The sequence below is a fragment of the Aulostomus chinensis genome, chromosome 9 (genome assembly GCF_037954235.1).
Source record: "Aulostomus chinensis isolate RoL2024-O1b breed Wild chromosome 9, RoL_Achi_v1.0, whole genome shotgun sequence".
Taxonomy (NCBI): domain Eukaryota; kingdom Metazoa; phylum Chordata; class Actinopteri; order Syngnathiformes; family Aulostomidae; genus Aulostomus; species Aulostomus chinensis.
Genome location: NC_141328.1, coordinates 4416909 through 4439388, shown reverse-complemented (window position 1 = coordinate 4439388; position 22480 = coordinate 4416909). Strand labels below are relative to the sequence as shown.

The 22480-nt window shown below is 41.9% G+C and overlaps 1 protein-coding gene across 1 annotated transcript in view; it reads left to right on the top strand.

Moving 5' to 3' along the window:
• The first annotated feature begins 438 nt into the window (after positions 1 to 438).
• pkig (protein kinase (cAMP-dependent, catalytic) inhibitor gamma) overlaps positions 439 to 22480 on the top strand; it is a 25697-nt gene continuing 3655 nt past the window's right edge. Inside the window, exon 1 of the mRNA XM_086213234.1 lies at positions 439 to 772. The gene's annotated coding sequence lies outside the window, so the exon portion shown is untranslated. The remainder of the gene's footprint in view (positions 773 to 22480) is intronic.

Here is a 22480-nt window from a genome sequence, read left to right as displayed (position 1 = left end):
ATGGCTGACTCTTACTGCATTATGGAGTCAAAAAGAAGTGATGCAGGAGGGCGGGAGGGTATTTTGTGGGCCCAAAACACCTGTTTGAGATGGCAAAATGCACTTTTACGGGTGCAGTATTGCTCTGATACAGAGTACATGAAAAACTGTAGTAGTCTCAGTGTGTTTATCCAGTTGTATGTTTTATGATCCCTGACGGAATGTAAACAGTTAACTCTCATTGCAAAACCAATGTAATAAACATATGGGGGTTCCCTGTGAGAGGAAATCTCATTAAGTCGGCGTCTGGTGATTTAACGTCTAAATAAAGCCTCCGTGACAAGGAAGCTACAGCGACTCATCCCCTTTAAAGATGCTGTCTTGTGTGTGTGTGTGTGTGTGTGTGTGTGTGTGTGTGTGTGTGTGTGTGTGTGTGTGTGATGTGGGGAGAACAGTGTTGGCTCCTGCCCACGGAGGAGTGGGAGCCTCCACAGGCTCGCGCTCATTGGCTCCCATACGCCAAACTCCATTTTGGAAAAACAGCTGTTTGAAGACACAAGCTTTTTTTTTTTTTTTCTCCCTCTCGTTGTTCACGGACGGCAGTCAGACAAAACCCATCGGCTTTTTGAGGGTACACTTGTTCGCCAGTGGGTTTGATTCTATTATACCTCGCTCTGGTTTCGGCTCAGTTTGGCGTGCTGCGTTTTGTCCGAGTGCCAGGAAACTTAACCGGGGATCCATGGTGTTAAATCTCCATTGTAACAAGTGGATAACAGGAGGCGACCGGATCAAGGTTAGTGGTCTTTCTTATCTCGATACTACCGGTGTGTATGTGCCGGGAAATCGTATCTTTTGTGTTTTTACATGCTTGTAAATGTACGTCTGCTGATATAGTGTCCGCAGGGAGCCGCATAGTCACGAAGCAGGGGTTTCTACTTGATTTTGAGGAGGGCATTTTTCCAGCCCGCTCAGACAATGCATCCATTCGTGTCCACGCGCTGAATCTGTCAAACGGACGGTTTTGACGTTGCGCTCCCGTCGCTAAATTACCATTACATCATGGATGTTAATGATATTTGTGTGTGTGTGTGTGTGTGTGTGTGTGTGTGTGTGTGTGTGTGTGCGTGCGTGCACGCGTTCTACTGCCTGGGTCGCACTCATTATTATGCTAGCCGCCTGTGTGTATTGTGTGTACAGTTGAAAAGACTGGCATGCTCGTCCTTCCCACACATTAGCTGCTGCGTTCACTAGCTAATGACAGCCTCTGTAGCTGTTGGAAAGCTCTCATCTCTCCCCCACAAACCACTTCATCCTTTATTTCCCAACTTAACTAGATAACAAGACCGTGTTGACAGCAGGGTTTCAGGCAATAACCCTGCTGCTGAGTGAAGATGGAGCCATTTCCACCCCCCTCGCTCCCTACCTCCTGGTAGAATAAGGCTGGATGGAGGTTGAGGCGGCAGCAGCAGACTGGTGGGGAGCAGCCTGGGACCCCCCACTATGCTCGAGTGTTGCTGGGCAAGTGCCAGCGTCACTGGGCATGGGCACTGGTGAAAATAAACACTGGCTTCTTGCCTGCCTGTGGTGGTTTTCTTCGCTGGGGACTGGCTGACTAGAACCAAAACAGTGTCGTTCGACCCCAGCAATTAAAGCATAAAAATGTAGCACAATCTGGCAGCGTTACGATAACATAACCAGTCTGTATGTCAGTACCAGTGTCATGTCTTGACAGGGCTTGACCTTAAAGACAGGGTGGATGTGCAGTGATGTGGCGTTTCATGGCTCACGGAAACTGTTGCACATTGGTAGTGAAGCTGCACCACGAAGGGATAAGGCTAAAGGAACGAAACCCGCCTGATTACACTCTTAATAATATATCAGTGTTGTAGAGCTTTGGCTGGGGTGATTGCAATTCTAATAGAATCCAGGTTTTGATTGCAAAATGGTAAAAAAAAAAAAAGACAGTAAATTAATTCTTTTTGGTGTTGATAAGAGAGTGTTTTATAATTTCGCTAAATAGCGTATTTTCCTGCTTTTTGATGCTCCTCAGCTTCCTCTTTGGCCAGATTTCTGTTTTATAACCAGTGAGAACAGCATGTGGCAGTCAGCTGACCCTGGCTCTGCTAGATGTCCTATTCTTCTCTCATCTTGAAAAATGGCTCCAAGAACAAAAACAGAAGCCCTCACTCTCGTGGCTGCATCACAACTATGGTCGGGTATCATTTCAAACATATATCTACTCCAATTCTGATATTCTGCTTATGGATTCAGTTTCCATTTCCCGCTGATCAATTCCCACTCGGAATTTAATTTAGATTCCCAACTGGAGTACAGCTGCAGTGATTACTTAATGAGTCACTAGAAAGAAAATATATCGCCAACTATTTTGATAATCAGTAAATCATTTCATCCTCTTTTTAAGCAAATGTCAAACATTTTCTTGTGGCAGACACATTTGCTGCTTTTGTTGGCATTTATGACAGAAAATAAAGAGGTCTTTGGACTTTTGGATGGACAAAAGAAACAAAATGAACACACCGCTCTGGGAGATTGTGTTGAGCATTTTTTGATCGCTAATGACAATAATCAGTTGCAGCTGTAGATGTGCATGTGATGTGTAATGATTTGACCTTTCATTGCTCAGGGAATATGTTGCACAGTATTGATACTTGTAACATGAAGTAATCAATTCGTCAATTTGTGCGTACGACCTCCACTGATTATTTTCCCATTTGATAGTTTAATTGAATCTACAAAACTTCTGTGGCTTGTGAATTCTAGCCGTCTTCTGAAGGCCTGCATTGAACTGTCCAACTCTCAAAGGCCTGCAGGTATTTAGTTCATATCACTCAAGACAAAGAACACTATCACAGTTTACAAATAAGGGACATGCTTAACAGAACATTTTGAGAACATTTTATTTTACTATTATTAGTTTTTTTCCTCCAATTATTATGAATAATTTGGCATGACCAAGAAAATCCCTCCGTTTCCTTCTGTTTTAAGAGTCCTTAATGTTAATAATAAGATAATGAAATGCAGTCCTTTAATACTATGACACTGTGATATTTTCCATGGCAATTATGCATGGTAAAAAATATCATACCATTGCAGCCCTGACTTCAAGATGCAACCGCATTCCTGGACAGAATATCGCTGTGCCAAAAGATTATATTTAACAGACATCAGATGCTGCGATGGATTTCACCACCTGATGAATATAAAATGAAATTTAGCCCTGTTTGTTGCATATGGTGTCCACAGGAATAGCTCTCTGCTGCCTCTTCTCCTCTCTTTGCACCAGTTAACCAAACATGGTCTGTTATCCCTCAAAATGGCCAAGAGGGATGGAGAGCAGCCAGAACGGAGCAGTGATGCTAGAAAACTCCCGCTGCTAAAAAGACACATTGACAGAGACACACATGCCCTGTTGACCTTGGACGGGGCCCTGCAGAACCTTCTCTTCTTTGTTTCAGTCATATTTACTGAATCACAATGAGGCCCACACAGTTATGATTCCATGTTGTGACTATTATGGAAGCTCGTCCTCAGAGGCCTTAGTTTATTTGCATCTCCTACTGCTGTGAATCTGCAGTGCTGCATGACTGACACTCTTACTAACACCATTCTCCTCCTCCAACTTCTTCAGTAAATGGAAGTCATATCTGTTCCTACTGCGGGCTGCCAACAATAACATGATTACCCTGAGAACATTTGGACCCCTATATCCCGGCACTGAGAGTCTGCATTACATGAATCACAGGGGGTGGGATGTTTGCTGTGCGGTTGTTGTCAGTACTTCTTAGTTGGGAGTCATCAGATTTATTTTCCTCTATCAGACGGATTTTTCTTTACTGTCGTTCCCACAGATTCCCACAGATTTTGCTGTGGTGGAGGGTGCTAAAGTCACTTTGATACCTTTTGTATATCTAATGCAACAGCCATCGCCTATGGTCTACCTTTAAGACCTGAGGCAATGTTTGCCTGCTTCTCCCCGTGTGACAGGATGCAAGGGCCAAAACATTTTTGTTCATTGATTTAAAAAAACAAACAAAAACTTAATGAAGAGTGGGGCAATGGTGAGGCAGTTCACATTGACACCAAAGGTTTTAGACTTTTTCTATTTTTATTTCATGTTGTAGGCTGCACGGTGGTGCAGTGGTCCTCACTGTGGCCTCACAGCAAGAAGGTTCTGGGTTCGAGTCCCGGCTCAGGCACTGGATCTTTCTGTGTGAGTCTGCATGTTCTCCCCGTGCCTGTGTTGGTTCTCTCTGGTACTCCGGCTTCTTCCCACAGTCCAAAGACATGCAATTGGGGACGAGGCTGATTGATACTCTAAATTGACCGTAGGTATGAATGTGAGTGTGAATGGTTGTTCGTCTCTGTATGTTGGCCCTGTGATGGACTGGTGACCTGTCCAGGGTGAACCCCGCCTCTCGCCCGTAGATGCTGGGATAGGCTCCAGCCCCCCCCCCCCCCCCCCCGCGACCCTTAAGAAGAACAAGCGGAAGAAAATGGATGGATTTCATGTTGTTTTTATGAGCTGTAAAGAATGATCAATTAATCAAAACCAAAGGAAAATTATACTTATTTGGCTGTTGATAGTCAATAATTAGTCTTCATTTTTTGTGCCAAGTAAAAATGTCAATTATTTAGCTGTTTCAGGCAGCAAAAAAAATCAAGATTAGCTGCTTTTTGGTCATTTGTGTCTTTCAGATGTGGACTGTTTGAAAGGACACAAGAAGCAATTTGAAAATGTCACTTTGGGCTCTTGGGAATTGTGCTGAGCGTTTTCTTCAAATGTTCTTGACATTTTATTAACTTTGTGATTAATTGTGAAAAATGATTGATATTTACCGCAGAGGAAGAGAAGTAAAGGTTTTATTAGATTTTGACAATCCTATCAAGTTTTCAGAAAAACAGTTTTTTTGGACGTTACTTTGAAATGCCCAAGTGAATAAGCTGTAGCTACAATGCACTAGATATTATTCGACCGGATCCTGTGGTCTTAGCAGTAGGTGTTGAGCTGGCTGCTTCTAGACAGTTAAACCTATATGTCCATGTTTGATCATTTAATACTTCACATGTTTTCATTTCCTCGGCATTAATGAAAACAACAAACAGCGGTTAACGTGAATACACTTTTATGTCAAGCTGTTAAAAGTGATTACTGAAACAGTGAGCTACACACTTTTAGCTGCATGTTAACACATCTCTCCTCACCAACGCAGTCGCAGGAGCTGCTTGTTTTCTTCCACATCCTCATCCACTAATTTCCCACCCCCTAAGGATTTTAATTAGCTTAAAGTGCAGCGCGCCAGAAAGCAGATTGGCTTAGATTGTATCACTCTGGGAAACTGAAAGTACACTGGACAAATAAACAGGGTATTCATAACAAATCAACAGATATCGATACGTCTAATTTTAGTGTATTTTCCTTTATTGTCATTCTCATCATCTGAAGGCCACCTCAGTAGCATTCAGACTGTCAGGGCTACACCCTTTTACACCACACATTTAGTGGTTTGGAATTGCACGGCACAGTACAGTTTATTTGATGTTGAAAAAGTATTTGTATTGTGTTGGTCTAAAATATATGTACACAAGTTGTCTGACTGAAATATCATTGTGGAGAAAACTATGGGAGAGCAACACATTTCTGGAGGAATGAAGAGACAACCTTTATGTTCTTTCAGCTTCAGGAGTTGCCCTTTTCTTAGATATGAATTTTTAAGTGTGCTTGCTAATGTGATTATGTGACGCAAAAGACTAACCTGGAAAACTGCAGCCAGAGGTGTGCCACGTCTTACCATTCCAGGAGTGGACACACTTGGGTGAATAAATTGATCCTTTTTTGCTTGTATATACCGGGACAGCCACGGTAATCCAGTTAAATGATGGAATTGCATTATAACTACAGTATAGTTTTAATTGCAGCTGTGCATGTAAACCCACTGACTGAAACATTTTTCATCAGCCTACAACTGGTGAAAAGAGCAGCATTCTGTGTGCCCCTGGAAATGTTTTGCATCGCTCAGTGTTACCAAGGATGGCATAAAAAGCTGCAGTGATGATCTGTGCGCTGTGGTTTTCACATCCACTAAATTTAAGCTGCAGTCAGTTGAGGAGAAGGATGCTATGTGTTTGGGTTGAGTGCCCAGGTAGAAGCGCTTGCTTTACGTCAGTCAGCCCTTTTGAAGGTTAGATGTATGTGGTTTATTTGGGCTCACCGTCCTTCAGCCGGCGGCAGATAGATTCAAGGCTTTCCTGTACGAAGGATGAGACAGTAAATGCTTTATATAGAATTAGAAACCTATTCTCAGAATTGGTGCAATTGCCCTCGAGCTGCCTCAGAGGTTATGTCCACAATTAGTTGCTTGTCCAGAGCAGGGACCTTCCCATGTCAGAGATAACAGACCAGAAGTAGTCCATAACATTGAGTAAGGATTTGATTTGATGTGAACACACTGCCCAGGGTCTATTTTTGTAAGCTTTCCTCTGTGTAATCATGGGTTTAATGGGTACATATTTTGTGGACAGGGATTTGTCGGTTCAACTGTGTTGACCTCCAACCGCATTCTTTTGCCCTGTGCACAGAGGACTTAAGCTCTTCTGTTTTTAGCTCCCTAACTTGAGGAGAGTACCATCACCCAGGCCTTAAGTGTCTCATGTGACAGCAGGGAGAGATCTTGTACACAGCAGACCATTGCCAGAGAATCCATTTAAAAGACCAAGATGATACAAGTTTCCAAGTGATCAAACTTGGAGGAAATGGTAAAGAAAATTCACATCCAGATTTTAGGCAACAGCATGGATATGGTGGTCAGTATTATCACTGTGATGCTGAAATCTTCTAAAAGCACTGATATTTTTACGAAATATTATAAAGCCACAAATAAAGTGAGCAGCATGTCAATGAATGTCTTTGTGTTTTTGCATAAAACAGGTGGTCACAAAGATGACTCAGACGTGTTGCCCTCTTTCACAGCAGTTTTCTGTCTGCATTTTCTGCCCACGGGGTAATCATCTTCAATCAATGTTCCCTCAGCACTCCCATAGATGGAGTTCCATTGGAATCTAAGTTGCTTTTAAGATCTGCAGCCCCTCACATCTATAAAAATGCGCTCGAATTTTACTGCGTAGGCTAAGTGAAATGCCTCCTAATTTGTCACATTAAATCTGAACAACTACGGAAATGCTGCTTTGTGATATTAACATCTTTCTTTGTCATTGTTTAAGACCACGGAGTAGCAACAGCAAAAAAAAAAAAATCAAATCAAATCAAATCCTATCACTGACCAGCAGGAACAGATTGTCCATCTTCACTCCATAGACGAAGAGGACGGACAGGTCCCTCTGAGTCGTATTTTGGTGAAAAAGGTCATAAAACGACAACTGTGTACAATATTGCGATTGCAGGATAACAAACAAATGGTATCAACCGTGTGCTTGCTTGGCTGTCAAAAATGTACACAAATTACTGATCATTTTGGCTTGTAATTCTGAACCCAAACACCTATAAACAAAGTAACAACGGCAAAAAATATCTCTTCATTATTGGTGCATTACTGTTAAAAATAACAGCTTTTTTATAGTTAGTGCTTGCAGCTTGATCAACTGTGCAGCACTAGTTGGGATCTGCTCGGTTGGGTTTTCCAGTCTTCTCTGTCTCTCAGTGGTCAATGTGATTACAAGCAGCAGTTTTGCGGGGTAGCAGGGGCTTGCTGTTTCATTTAGAAATCTTAAAAGTTATGTCATAATGTACGTTTGGCTCTCATCTACTTGGTGCTCCTCAACGCTGCCTCTGCTTTGCATCATTTTTTCATTCATTTTTGTCCTCACTGCTTGATTCCATCTGGGGTAAGGTTACTTTGATGGTGGACTGTAGTTGATATGAGCATAGGAGTCCCTTGCTCTTCTGCACCGCCTGGGTCAGAGGTTCATGCTCTCAGAATAACGCAATGTAGTAGAAGGACCAAACTGGAGGACAGGAATTACTGCGGTAACTGACCGCAATAAACCGATCTCAGTGATTCCTGGGCTCTGGTTTCATCCCTCTCGTGTTGATCATGAAGCGTGATTATCCAACATGGTTTTAAAGATAACGACAATTTCACATGGTAGCACTAACTGTCAAGAAGTTTACTGCAGTTTATCATGAAAACATTCAACGTTTCAACCCTAGTTCCTCAATTACTAATTTTCTTTTTCTAGGAAGATGATTTGAATCAAACTTCAGCATGTAAACTGGTATTTATAAAGAGAGCTCCCCATGCAGCAGATGAACATTCACAATATTTTCTCGAGGCAGCGTAGGATATTACAATAATGTGATTTATCTTGTGATCCTTTTTTTTCGTTCTCATATCAGAAACATGATTCATTATGTTTGTTTTTCTTTTTAATTTCTCCAGAATGACCACTTATTGGTCATCTTTCTGATGTTTAGTGTTCGTAATCAATGCAAAGATATGCAATAAATTCATGATACAGTTGCTATAAATAGCTACAGCAGGGACTGATTGTCTCATATGATGGTGACTGCTGTGACAATCCTGCCAATGTCGCATGATTATTGATTGCACTTATTTGCTGTTATGTTCAGGTCTAATTGGGGGGGTTGAAAGAATTATTGATATACCAGCTGGCAAATGAGGATGCCCATGTATGGTGAATTTGGGAATGGAATAGTGGCCCATATGCACAAAGATGGAGGTTGATCAAACTGAACCAGGCAAATCCGTGAATTTCTAAATCTGCTGGAAAGAATGCAGCTGTGTGTTTGTGTTTATCTGAAAATTGATGCAGCTGTCACGTGAGTCTAGTCAAACAGAAAAGACAAAAATAAAGAGGTTAAATTCCTTTTTTTGGAAAGCCATGTAAAGGGGCAGCTGCAGCTTAGCTGACAAAGTGGGTCGTCTGCTAACAGGCTTTGGAGATCGATTCAAATTGATCATCGTGGTTATTCCGGCCCCTTATAGCTTAGCTTGTTCAGTTTGTGTAAAAGTAGGGACAAATTAAAAGAGCTTTAGTGAAACGCCACACAAGATGTTGAAATAAAAATGATTTTTACTCTTAATTTAAAAAAGCTAGGTGAAAAATGTAGAGTTTCATGAAGGAGAACAGCTTCCATCCTAAAGAAAGAACAGAGCTAGCTTGTAGCTATGGGAACATAGAAATACTTTAAGCTGTAAAGGCTGTAAATCAGTCTTTTACAACATGTTGGTGAAAAGGTGACGTATTGACAGACAACAGAAAATGCTGCAGCAATTGTCTGCAAAGTTGCTCTGGATCTTTGTCTGTGCTGGGAAACTGGGTCATTATTAAGATGTATTGTAACCAGAGTGAACACAAGCTGACCACAGCCTCTGTTTTCTGCCTGGGATAAAACTACTAATTTATTGCAGCCACAGGGAGAGAGTGCGTCATACTTATAAGAATATTCCAACTAAAACATGCAGGAAATGATATACTGGACCAATTAATTTATATGGTTTGTTTAAACCCTTTTATGGACTGGTAACCAGGGTACCCTGCACACACACACACACACACACACACACACACACACACACACACACACACACACACATTAAGCATAGAAAATAGATAAGTCCTTCTGATCAGTGAGAATATATTTACAAGAAATGTCTTTTTAGTCAGCTCTTCCTTTTTTCCTGATAAACACCACAGTTAAGAGAGGTTGTTCTTCAAAGAGGCCACACATCTGTTTTCCAGCATCTGATTTAACGTAACATGGCTGAGTGTGTGTTTTATAAACGCTGCTTTATATCTATTTGCTGAGTGGATTTTTAATCAAACCTTATTATGTAAATGGATTCTCATCCATGTGAATTGGTTCGGAAGTAAAATAGATGCCCCCTTTTTGGCCAAGCAGGTCAGTTAAAGATGATTTGATGAGAGTCTCTCTGCCTGGGAAAAAAAAAGGAAAGAAAATGAGCTTCAATTAGTTTAGATGGAGTGGCCCATTTTAAATGTGAAGTGAATGAAGTGTTAAAATCACTGAACTTTAAAACTGACGAGACAGAAAAAAACACTGGAGGGTGAAGGGTACAGCTCCAACTCCTCTGTTTGACAGGGAATCACAGGCTTGTGATCTGCCTCGGGCTTTGATTACATCCATCTTGGGAATTCTAAGGCTCTGTCAGCTTTAAACTGTTTTTCTGAAAAGGTTTCCATTTAAATCCCAGAGGAGGGTTAGCAATGAGCTTTGTTGATTAGAGACTGCTCACGGCAACTAGAGAGCAGATTATTGACATAAAAGTCACTTGGTAGTTACATCCCATTTCTAGTTCAGTGTTAGAGGAAAGAATGTGTTAAATAAGACAAATACTTGTCATTCTTTAATGTTGAGCATCATCTCATGGCTGAACTGTATTGAAGAGAATTGGCTTCACTGAAGCCCTTATTCGCGCGAGGGCAATTTTTTTTTTTAGCTTTTCGGATTAAACTGCTCCCAGCATTGATATCTTTTATTTGTTTTCCTGCATTTTACTAAACCTCAAGGTGTTTGTCCAGTTATACCAACACTAATGGCGGCTTTATTATCCATGTCTAGAGGAAAGTGTGATGATTGCTTGTGCACTCCCTCTGTTTGCTCGGTGTGAAGGTTACGTATGCTCATTTTTATCCCCTTCAACTCAGCAAATCCAATCACTCAACGCCCACGTCGTCCTAGACCTGTGAGAGAAAATTGTGATGATGCAGCCAAGTGAAATTGCCTGGCAAACCTCAGATGCACCGAGGCTCTCTGTATGTGTGAGATGAGCAACTGGTTTTCTTCAAATTAGTTTTATGCAGCATAACAAGCAGTTGCGGGGACAGTAATCACATTTCCCGTTTTGGAAGTGAGAAGTCTTCAACTGCAGACTTTTGTGTGATTTTATTAGCAAGCATGTGCATGGTTTGAGGGGTTGAACTTCCTCTAACAGGTGGTGCACAGAATTTGCCTGCAACCAAATCATGTGTTGTGTTGCAAATTAGCTTAATGGCTGTGTGCTGCAACATGACTCAAAAGGATAGATCTTGTTTCTGAGGTTCTCAGATGGACAAAAAATGCTGGAGCCTGTGAAGGATATTGCCTTATTTAGCTAACACAATAAACATACATGCAGTGCCTCTCTGCAGCGCTCATACGTCATCCCCAGGCTCTCTCTTCCCCTGATCTACTTTCCATCCTTTCCTCCTCCTCATTCGCCATCCTCCTCTCATTTTGTCCCTCACCCTGCTTGTCCTCACTTTGTCCTCCTCATCCTCAGCCCAAGGGTCTTGTTCAGCCTCGTGTGTGTGTAGAGAGTCTGAGAAAAAAGGATCAGGCATAAACAACACAGGCAAACAAACCACCTGCTTCCTGCTGAGGTCTCGTGTCTTTAAATGTGTGGACGGAAATAGAACAGGGCAACCTTGCAGTAGAATCAGAATAGATGGAATGGGCAGGCAGAAGACAATCAAAGGCCAGTACAGTGTGTTTTAGGAGTAGAAACCATGGTTCTTGACACCTGATGACAGGCCTAAGAAGAGACTAGATGTGAGGGATGTTGAGACACATGGGCCAGGGGAGCTGCTTTTAATTGAATATTACCAGATGACTGTTTGAATCTATATCAGACAATGCTGTGAGCCACCAGCTACCATGGCATTCTCTTGTTAGTTGGCATTCACACTGAGCCTGGACTGGCTACACTCCCAGCAGAAGAACAAGCTGCTTGTATAGTTTACGACACGGCGGCTCAGTGGTTAGTGCTGTGTCCTCACAGCAAGAAGGTTTCAGGTTCAAGTCCCGGCCATCCCAGGTCCTAAATGTGTGGAGTTCGCATGTTCTCCCTGTGTCTGCATGGATTTGCTCTGCTTTCCCTCACCAACAAATGTCTGTCGTGGGTTCAGCAGTCACAGTATTACGAAAGCTACTGAGGGGTTGCTGCTGTGTATTTGCTTTGTACTTCGTTCATAGCATGATGCTAGCTTTGTACCTCTAATGATTGCATTTATGTGGTAAAAGTTATGTTATCTTGTTGAACAAGTGTGTAAATCTCATCAGCTTTAGATTGCCGCAGATCTTATTTTTAGCAATTATCCAAAACCCAATGTAAAAAGCCCAAAGATCTTTGGGGAGGGAACTAAAGGCGATGCTAACTCATCCCTGTTGCACGCTAGTGTGCTTGCCAATTAATTTACTATCTATAGACTAATTATTTGAGCCCTGTGAACGTGATCACAGTGCAGTACGAAAATGGTTAAGTGGATAGAAAACCCGGCTAGGAACAGACATAATATGATTACAAATATCATGTGACTCCTCGGCAGTACAGCTCCTTTTTAACAGTATTTCACTTTTCTACACTTCTCCAGAAACACAGCTACTCTGATCTAAACCTGAACTTGGACATGGCTTCCTAAATGAGCTATAGCCACATCATGTCCTGCCGTATGTCGTCCTCAGGATGTTGGTCCTTTTATGTAAACAATAGTTTAACTGTTTATCAAACACATTCATCTTTTTCACTTGCGAGCAATGGCCTCGGCATGCAACAGTGGAAGTTCTTGACATTGAGTCATTATAAAACCTATTTCTCATGACACATTTGTTTTTGCAGCAACGCTGTCTGTGAAGAGTCTGAGAATTCTGACCATGAGCCTCTAAATGAACAGTTACGGCTGAAGGGGGGGAGGGCAGAGTCTCGTTTTGGAGTCCGGTTGAAGCACCTGTTTCTGACTCGGCTGTTTGAATCACAGGCGGTTGATGAGACACAGTTACACCCATCTTATACACACATACACAAAAACACACACACACATACACACACCAGGGGATTCCCAATAGCCTGGAGCAGGGCAAGCTGCTCCATTAGTCTCAGTCTGATAAGTCAGGCTGTTGGGTCACTCTACAATGAGGCCTGGAAAACTCTGATTAATCATAGCTTATTTTAAGTTGTTAGGCACCAGGGAAATGTGCATACGTGCACACACACACACACACACATACACACACACACACACACACAAATGCACTCACTGGACATGTTGTACATTCAACACCTCTGGTCATATAAACTTAACTTGCCTCCAAACACTGGGTATCCTGTTACTTTGCTCTTTGTAGTGTGAGGACATTAGTTTAATGCACTGACTCTCTCACCTCAAGGACTGATATTGAGTGACCAGCAGTTGCTAAGTGGGCTGAATTAGGAAAAGGGAACATATCCTGTTGTAGAACTACTCAGTGTTGTTTATCATACTATTGTGCCATGTTTGCAACAGATGAGTGGATTTAGAAGATTAACAAAATCCAGTCCAAATCTGTGTCCGTTTGTTTTTGCTTCATGCAAAATAGTCTGCTGTAGTTATTTTGACAACTTTATTAATGTCTCACATAAAATGATTCTTCACCAGAAAGTCTATGTTGAGCTCACACAGATTATTTTTCCCCTCTGCACTTTTTCTGTGTGACCTCTAAATGCAGAAACAGCCAGTCATGTATATTTTAGTTGAAGCTTAATGATGCCCCATTGCCAGCTACCAACAAAATTTCCCAAGAAATGTCGGTTGACTAATTTGACTACATCATCCGGTATGATGCATGTCTTCTCTACTCAGCTGTGCGCTCAGTAATCCAAAAACACTTTGATCAGCGCTAAATAGAAAATAGATGTAACTCTTGTGGTTTGCTTGGTCATTTTGGGAATCCAACAATACTGTGTGAATAGCAAGCTGAATCTCACACGCCATCCATTGTGCTGTTTTTTTGATCAGCTTAAACAAATGAGTTGACATGTCCTATGTATTTTAAAATTAAAGAGGGGGAATTGTAGCTATGCTCTCATCTTTAACATCTGTATCTTGCTGGACATTTAATACAGCATGTATTGCTCTCACGAATAAATCCCTTCATTTTAAATAGAGTCTCTGGAGTGTGTTCACTAATAAACAAACTAAATTTACCTCTCTCTCAGTTATAAGTTGAAGACCGTTAAGAGGACTTGTTGAGTAGTTTGTCCACTCATCCAACACAACTGGGCCTCAGCACCTGAGGATTACGGCCATTTTCTCATCATGTTTTATAATCACTGTTTAGCATCAACACACCTGAGGAGCTGATTCGTAGTGATCTGTTCAGAAAAGTCCAGGAGACCACATAGGTTGCCTTTAAAGTATAGAATTGATTTTCTGACCAGCGAGGCTCATGTTGCGCTAACATATCACTGCAGCTCTTCATCCTCTACAAGCCAAATGCAGCCTGAGTTTTCCTGCTTGCTGCTCCGTTGTTGAAAACACATTTAAAATGTGATAAAGATAATGGAGTCCTGTTGTTTGCTCTTGTCTACGCTTCAGCCTGCATCATATCAGCCTTTCATAAAGGAGTATGAGAACAGTACAATTCATGTACCGTTTATTTACTTTATAAATCTTCATGAATATTTCTTTCTTTTTTTTAAATTTAGAGAACATTTTGATGAGTCTATTAGTAGGTTGCGCCAATATTAAACAACTTTTTCCTAATTGAGGCCAAAGTTTGCTGACCCACTGTTTTTAAAAGCAATTTTATGTCACTCTGGGCTTAGTTTGCCACAAAATAATTGGTGTTTATTTGCCCCTTGATAATGAAAATATATGAGTATTCTGCTGTGGAATAGAGATATCAATACTGCTGCTGTTGTTGGAGTATGCTGTTCATCCCTTAATTAGAGAATCGAGCAGTCTAAACCGTTAATGTGCTCTTTTATAAAGCCTCCAATTTGCTGACTTTAAAGTCTGTGAAAACTCAAACTATTGTATTGAACAGCCAAATTCAAGTCAACTCAACTTGAACAAACTTAAACTGATTTTGAAGTACCAGCTATCAATTTTAAAGAGTATTTAGTTTTTAATATTTTGGAGGGAAGCCATCCATGTGTGCTGTACAGCAGGTTTTTCTCCACTGCTGATGCTTCATGAGGGAGAACTGATCTCTGAAGTGCTTTGACTTGTGACGTGGGGACCCTCAGCTCAGCTACTCTGAATGCCTGCTGAGATAATCTGTCCAAGCCACATTGATTTTTGATTTTGCTGTAGCTTTCTGAAGAAGCAGTCTTGCCTGAACCTTTTGTTTAATTCATTAGTTCACTCAAGAGTTTTCTACAGAAGCTGATGCTAATAGCTTTGGTCAGGCTTCTTATCTCCTGTTCTTTGGCTGATTCATAATGCCTTCAGGCATGGGAGCTCAGTACGCTCATTTAGGATGGCAATTATGCCAGAGTGACGGTGATCATTCTCAGTATCCCAAGCTCAGTGAAAAGGAGATGCATTGAGTAGCCAGTGTTATCAGTGATAATTCTGCATGTCTGACAGAGAAGACGGTGACTTTGTCTGTGACCTAATAGAAAGTCAAAGATTTAAAAGTTCCAGTGAGATAGGTGGTGAAAACCGCACTTGAATGGTTTGTGTCTGCTCTGCTCATCTTGGTAACAGGGAAGTGTTGTCAGTATAAAAAGCTGACTGCTAAAGCTAGCTGGCAAGCTTCAATATTGACCTCATGAGAGGAAATAAGGCCTTCACATCCAGCTTGGATCCTGTAAGAAGAGGAGGAAGGACATGGGGTGAATATACACCAGAGCTGAATGGACAGGACTTTTATTTATTTATGAGAGGAAGACTGGAGAGGAACAACAATGCTAATCCTGACAAGGAAATACAGCTCCCTTGTGTTTGAAAACGGCTTGTTGTCAACCAAGCAGCTGCTGACATCATGTGAATAGACAGTGCCCAGACCGCATTTGACGGGGGCTGAGAGGCAGTGAGCTGAGGACAAAGAGTGGAGGCTCACAAGTGTTACGGTGCTCGCAGTGTGTTACATTTAGCACTGCAGGGGGAATTATTTGGATGAATTTGAATGTCAAGCAGTTTGAGTCTGATTGTGGATTCTGGACGGCAGATGAAGTAACTCCTCTTACTTTGGTATGTTTTTCATTTACAGTTTCATTTTATATTGTAGACATTCATATTATTTTTAATTATTTTTGTATTGTTTTGCCACAAGAGCTGTAATTGCTGAGGGTAGTTACCTCAAAACAAGGTGGCAATGTAATCAGTGGCATGTGCCTTTGAGCAAAATATCTCCAAAAGTAATGGATGGATTAGTTCAGCTTGGTGGAAAGATGGGTAATATTAAAGAAACATGTAATTAGCGTGTAGACTGCTCTAGGTCATTTGCTGAATGTAGCATTCTTTAGACATGCCTCACAGGAATTTCAATCAAATTCCTTGCAGCCATGTGAAATGGTTGAAAACAGGGCATTTCAGCCTCTGGAAATAATCTAGATCTTTGATGGAACAGCCAGTGTCTCCCAAGAAATTCAGCACATCTTTATGACATTCATCGAGGTATTTTAATGAGAATGATAAGTATTTAGTTCGTGGAGATGGTAGCCATGGTAACCTCCCATTTACCAGGAGTTGCTACTGTCGTCTGTTTTGAATTATTGTAAACTGAGTGTTTTTGCGCGGCATTGTTGAAGACCTCTTGTGGGACAGTGGGATATCTCTACTAGTTCAATCAAGAAAAACACACCAACTGCAAGGGGATGCTAAAGCAGCCCGTGTGGGAATGAGAATGCTCTGGGAGAGACGACATGGACAGAGTTTGAAAATCATTACAGTTTGGTCATTAACATCCCAACTGCACGATTACTTCCTTTAACCGTCCCACATGGGCTCTAGAAAAATACCCATAGCAGCTGTGATCTGCCAAAGGCCTAAAATGGTCTTCAACTCCCAGAATCTACAATTTCATTCAGATCACCTCCAAAAGTTAAGGTCTTGATTTCTCGACCAAATTAAATCACATCCATTCTTTAGTTTTTGAGATAACCTGCTAGGAAGCAAACACGCAGGCCAACACAGGCTGATGATCACATTAACTTCTTGGCGGCCATAATAAGCCAGTGGAAAACTTCAGTTGCTACGAGAGGCAGATAAAACTCATTCACGTGGAGGCTTTTTGTTCCGTCAGTACCTGCAGCAGCATTGGTTGTCAGACAAGAACCTGGTCGGTAAGAAGCCTCTAATGGATGTCTCAATCAGCAAAGAAGACAGACTTCATGTGGGTTATTGCAGATAATGTGAGTTTATTGCACACAAATCAAGCTTAAAAGGCCCCGAAGGATAGTACTGAGCCCGCCTCTCTAATGGGCCCAGAGGAAGTGGCTACACTGACTCATACTCCCTCAGTGATCTTGAAGGTTTTTGTTCCTTATATATTCAGGCCAACGTCTTGCTTGTTGCGTGCCACCTCGCCCAGCGTGGTCATGATCAGATCTGCCACAATGGAGACTCTGGTCCCACTCACACTTGTGCTTTTTGTTTAATGCGGCTCCTTTCTGTGAAGAGAGACAGAGGATGTTTTCTTGAAGTTACTGTCGACAGAGAAACTCCACATTGAGAATCTACACGTGCTGTTCAGTGAGCTAAGAGAGAAGAGAAGTTCATGACCTGGGGCCTCATTTATGAAACCTGAAATCAGATTTATAAAACCGCGCGTACGCACATCTGCACGCACTTTCACTTTGTAAACACAGTCCAGCCAGAAAGTTGCGCAGCAGAGTTTGATTCATGTCCCTCCCTCTCCACACCCACAATTCACCATGTATGGTCATGCAAATTACCTCATGAATGTGTTTTGCTTATAAATAGGCATGATGGCTCCGGCATTTCACGCTCAACCATGGCATCAACCAGACTAAAGAGGAACTTTTCAGAGACCGAGCTGGAGGTGCTTGTTGATGAGGTGGCGGCGAGACGGGAAACTTTATTCGACTTTATTCAAGTGGAATTACCAACAAACGAAAAGCCACTGAATGGCACGCCACGGCCACGGCGATAAGCGCGGCTGGCACGGAGCACAGCGTCGCCGAAATAAAAAAGAAGTGGTCCGATCTGAAGGTGGAGGCAAAGAAAAAAGTGACTTTGCACCGCCGGAGCGTGGCGGCTACAGGGGATCAGAAAACACATGAAACGTGCACGTGTGACACTAGGGTTTTAACAAACGGCTCGGTTATCCACCGCCGCTCATGTGGTGAAAGTTCGTAGATCAACATTGTAAAAACACAAACAAAAAAGGATTTAGTCACATTTATCTTTAAACAAAATCTGATAAATGCATGTGGAATTTGTTCTCTTGCACATGTAGTCTACATTTATAAAATAGGCTGTAAAAAATCTGAACCAGCTGAATCGAAATATTCAAAGGGAAAACTATTGGTTACATTTCAAATGAAATGTTGTGAATCTAAATCCTAAATCAGCTACACTGAAATGTCAAATCTAAGGGCACCCAATAGCTGCCATGTGGTTTAATGAATGAAAACTGTAGCGCTTCTTAATCGTGCTTGCGAGGTTCATTTTCTGTGACGTAGCCGGCACTCCTTTGTGACTTTTGACTGAGCAGAAAAAGTATTATTTTTACACACATTTATATGCGCTCTTTCCATTAACCAATTGTTCTCACCTTGTCACAATTGTCTCCAAAATGAGCGTCAGCAAGTTCTGTAGTTTGCTTAAAGTTGCGTACATTCCTACGCTAGTCTTTTTTTTTTTTTTTTTTTTTATAAATCCCAACTCTTGCGTAAGAAGTTGGGTAGGCACTTCCAAGCCCGGTTTTGTGCGTAAACAAGCTTTCTAAATGAGGCCCCTGAGCTGCAGTGACTTCCCTCCGCAGTGACTGAGTTGCCATTGTCTTGAATGAAAATGCCCACCTGTGACATTTGTCTTACAGCAGTGTGTCCAATTTTGTGACTGTGTCAAGTTTCCCTTTGTTCATATGCTTGCTGGCCTTTCACATAAAAACACCTTTTTTGCTCATTTGGGACATGAGCTCTCAGAGGGTGCCGTCATAATTTAGGAATCTAGTCATGAGGTACTGTTGATATTTCAGTGGGAAAACTGTGCCTATGGCAAGGATTGTTTCTGTGCTGTGGATCAAAGTATTATACTGTAAACTGTGCTCAGTGGCTGCTGCATTTGGTAAACCCGTCCTACCTGTCCGCTGTAATGCAGGGTGTTAATTGCTGGCCATATTTTTAGACTGTTTTTATGAAATGTAAATCCAAATGCTTGATTGACCGCTGTTTGACCGACACAGCACTGGATTTCTACTCAGGCTGAGAAATCACTTATTTATATTTTGAAAGCAAAGTAGTCAACTGTTTGTTTGTTTTTCCCTGCACCTTTTCTTGGCCGTAAGTGCAGTAATGTTTCAGATCAAACTCTTTGTCTGGGTCAGGGCTCTGTGCCACCTTTTTTGGGAGTATGTGAGTTAAATTTGTACCAAGTGGCCCTCATGCCAGTGCGTGATCCTCACTATTTTGGTAACACAGACATTTCAGATGAAAGCAGGCCTTTTTTCACTCACTGGCGCAGTCTTTCCCTCCACCTCCTGCAATCTCCTCTTTTCTGTGTGCACCGGCTTGGCTACCATTTGTTTCGACTGTGATGCTGATCATGTCACAGCTGCAGTTTTCACACGCACCGTTTCAGTCGCAGTAGGTGTTTTGCCCGCCGGCTTTGTTACTTGCTCAGATTCTGCTGGTTTTGTCGTCGTTTCTTTGTTGTTGTGTTTCTGTCACGTTTAGAAAAAGTACATAGTCATATTGTGTGCTTCTCTGACCTGATTCACCCTGCCATCCGTTCAGGGACTTCCGTTAGAAGTAACGAGCCACAACACGTCACAGGATTTCTAGTGGAAATTGCAGCATTTACTGTTATGGCCGGCTGTGACGCATCTGTTACCTGACGCAAACCTGTCAGGTGAAAAAGCCTCCGCTTTCACGTACGCAGCGTCACTTCCACTATTTCACCTGCATTGTACCCCGTGCAAGTGTTAACGGGATCATATTGTCCCAGAATATCAATATATTGCAGTCCTGATAGTTTGTCTCACCCTTCACATTTGTAATTATTTTACATTCTTTTGTCGTTTTAGTTTTGCAAGGCGCTGTTACCCTGCACTTGCTCTGGTGTCTTTAACTCTTCTTGCTTGCTCAGCCATTTTTGTCCTGAGTCACAACACTCTGAATGATTTAGCAGACGCAATGTAACATTAAACATCAGACATCAAGTGAACGGCTTTAAATTTTACAGAAAAATGGCATTTTTTTGCATTTTGTATAATGCATTTTGATTTTGATGATTTTTTTTCAGGGTTTCATTAAAGTATGACAGTTTGTCAAGAATAAAGTCAGTCAGATCTACCTTTGTGTCTCGGAATTCACAACAGAGATTTTATTTCGCTGTTTTCAGACAAAGCTTGTATAATGAATTCAATCATAATTGTTGTATTCATGAAAAATTAAAACATGGAGGATGTGATTTTTTTTTTTTTTTTAAGGTACTTACTTTGCAGAACATCAGCATCAGTGTTGCTGATTTACTGGTTCACAAATCACAGCTAGTGAACAAAAACGGCAAAAACAACAACAAGCTACTCTGCTTTCGTCTGCAAAAACAAGTTCATCATCGCAGTGAGCTTTGAACACATCAGAGGTGACGTTAACTTAAAATATAGCACCATTAAACTGCCCCTGCCACAGCTGAGACCAGGCAGAGAGGAGCGTAAACACGTGCTGAAGAGCAGCACCCAGAACGTCCCCATCATCACCCCTCCATGGAAACTTGTTAATGAGCTTGTGGTAGGAGTTGATCCTCATGCACAAGCAAGCCGACAAATGAATGCACAAATGGCAGTTAGATGGCAGAAAAATGTAGCAGTCACTGCTGCACTGAATGCACACCAGCCTGAGCTGCTGGCTGCTGATGGAATTCCACTCCCTAGCAGTTAAGATTGCTTAGTTGTGGATCATTTTTCTGTCTTAATTTTGATGTGAAAGAGTGCAACTTTCAAATCACAAGAACAGGAACGTTAAAACAAACAGATGTTGCAAATGGGAGTATGGCTGCCGCTGACTTCACCAGCTAGCATACAAAAATGAAGAGCTTTGCTGATTTTCTGTTTATATACAAGCACTGTCTATGTGATATTGCAACCAACCCAGATGTATTCTTTTGGCAATTTTCTTTCTCTGTAATAAAAAAATATGTAATTTAATTACTGAGAAATCAGTCCAAACTTGTCAGTCTCCTGGCACTCTGTGAATGGCAGCAGCAGCAGAGGACTTGTACTTCATGACCTCCACAGCACACTCATCCTCTTTTTAGAAATATTTTGTGTTTGACCAGGTGTTTCTTCTGGTCGAATTTTTTTTTTGGTATGGCTAACTTTGTATTTCCCATTACTAATATTGCAGAGCGCTGACTGTTTCATGTTTTGAAAAGTGAAATAACACCGGGGGATGTGGTCTCAGGCACTGAGCCCGGCTTTGAAGCTCCAAAATCCAAACCAGCAGTAGCCTTGCAGCAGAGGCGTCAAAGTAATTGGGGGTGCCTCAAAACCCTTTAGATGCACGTCTGGCAAATCAAAACATCAAATAGAGGGTGTGTGACTTCTTTATCCACTCAGTAGGCCATGTCTCCTCTATATCTCTATGCCAGGTAACAGTTAGCGGCTCATATCGAGAATCTCACATAGAACCTTTAAGTCCTAGCTGGTCGTTAGTGAAAGGCTCAGTTGTTTGAGCTGAAGCTGGTGATAGCAGCAGTAGGTGTAATTATGAAACTGTGAGTCTCTGGCCTCCCACGGTGATTTAGCTCCCTAATGACTGCAGCCTGGCTATTTAGATGATGATCTCAAAGAGGGTCAGGACACAATCAGCAGTCAGAAATATAGAGTGGCTCTTGTCTTTGGTGGAAGAGCTCAGGCCAACGCCAGCAGCCAAAAACTCAGTGATATTTCCCAAAGTAGCGCTCGTAAATGTCCAGACCCAAAGATTACCCTGCACTAGAGGTTTCCCAGCCAGCCTCGCCTACGTCGGTGTGGCTTGTGACCTCTCAGAGAATGACCCTGGGTGCTTCCTTTTTGGCACTGAATGCACATGTGATATAACAGAGAGAAAACAATTGTGCGACGCTTTTTTAATCATACAAAAAGAATTTGAGTGAAAACATTTGGGAACAGACTGATCCTGGGTCAGCGTGTCACAGCTTTCTTCCAGCTCTTTTGCATCGCTGTCATTCTTGTTTCCCCTCGAGATTGCAGCACATTTATGTTTCCTTGAGAATGATTGCTCAGCTGCTCAGTCATGGCTTCGATGCTTGCAGTCTTCTTTAGAGAGACTGGAACTGTAATGCTGTCAGTTATGCTGCTCTCCATACACAGGGATGGCTGGTGAGGAGATCTTTAGGGACGAAAGCCAAAGCGCAGTTCCATCAGCACCTCCTCTTGTACCTGTGCTCTTGACAGAGACATGCTCAGTTCCAGTCGAGCTACCATCATTGGGCCAGACTATTATACAAGAGTTGAGGAAGAATAGATTTACTGATGGCTGTATACTGGCCTCCACAACAGCAGATGGCGGTATGTCCCTTACAGACCACTGTTCATGTCACATAACAAACA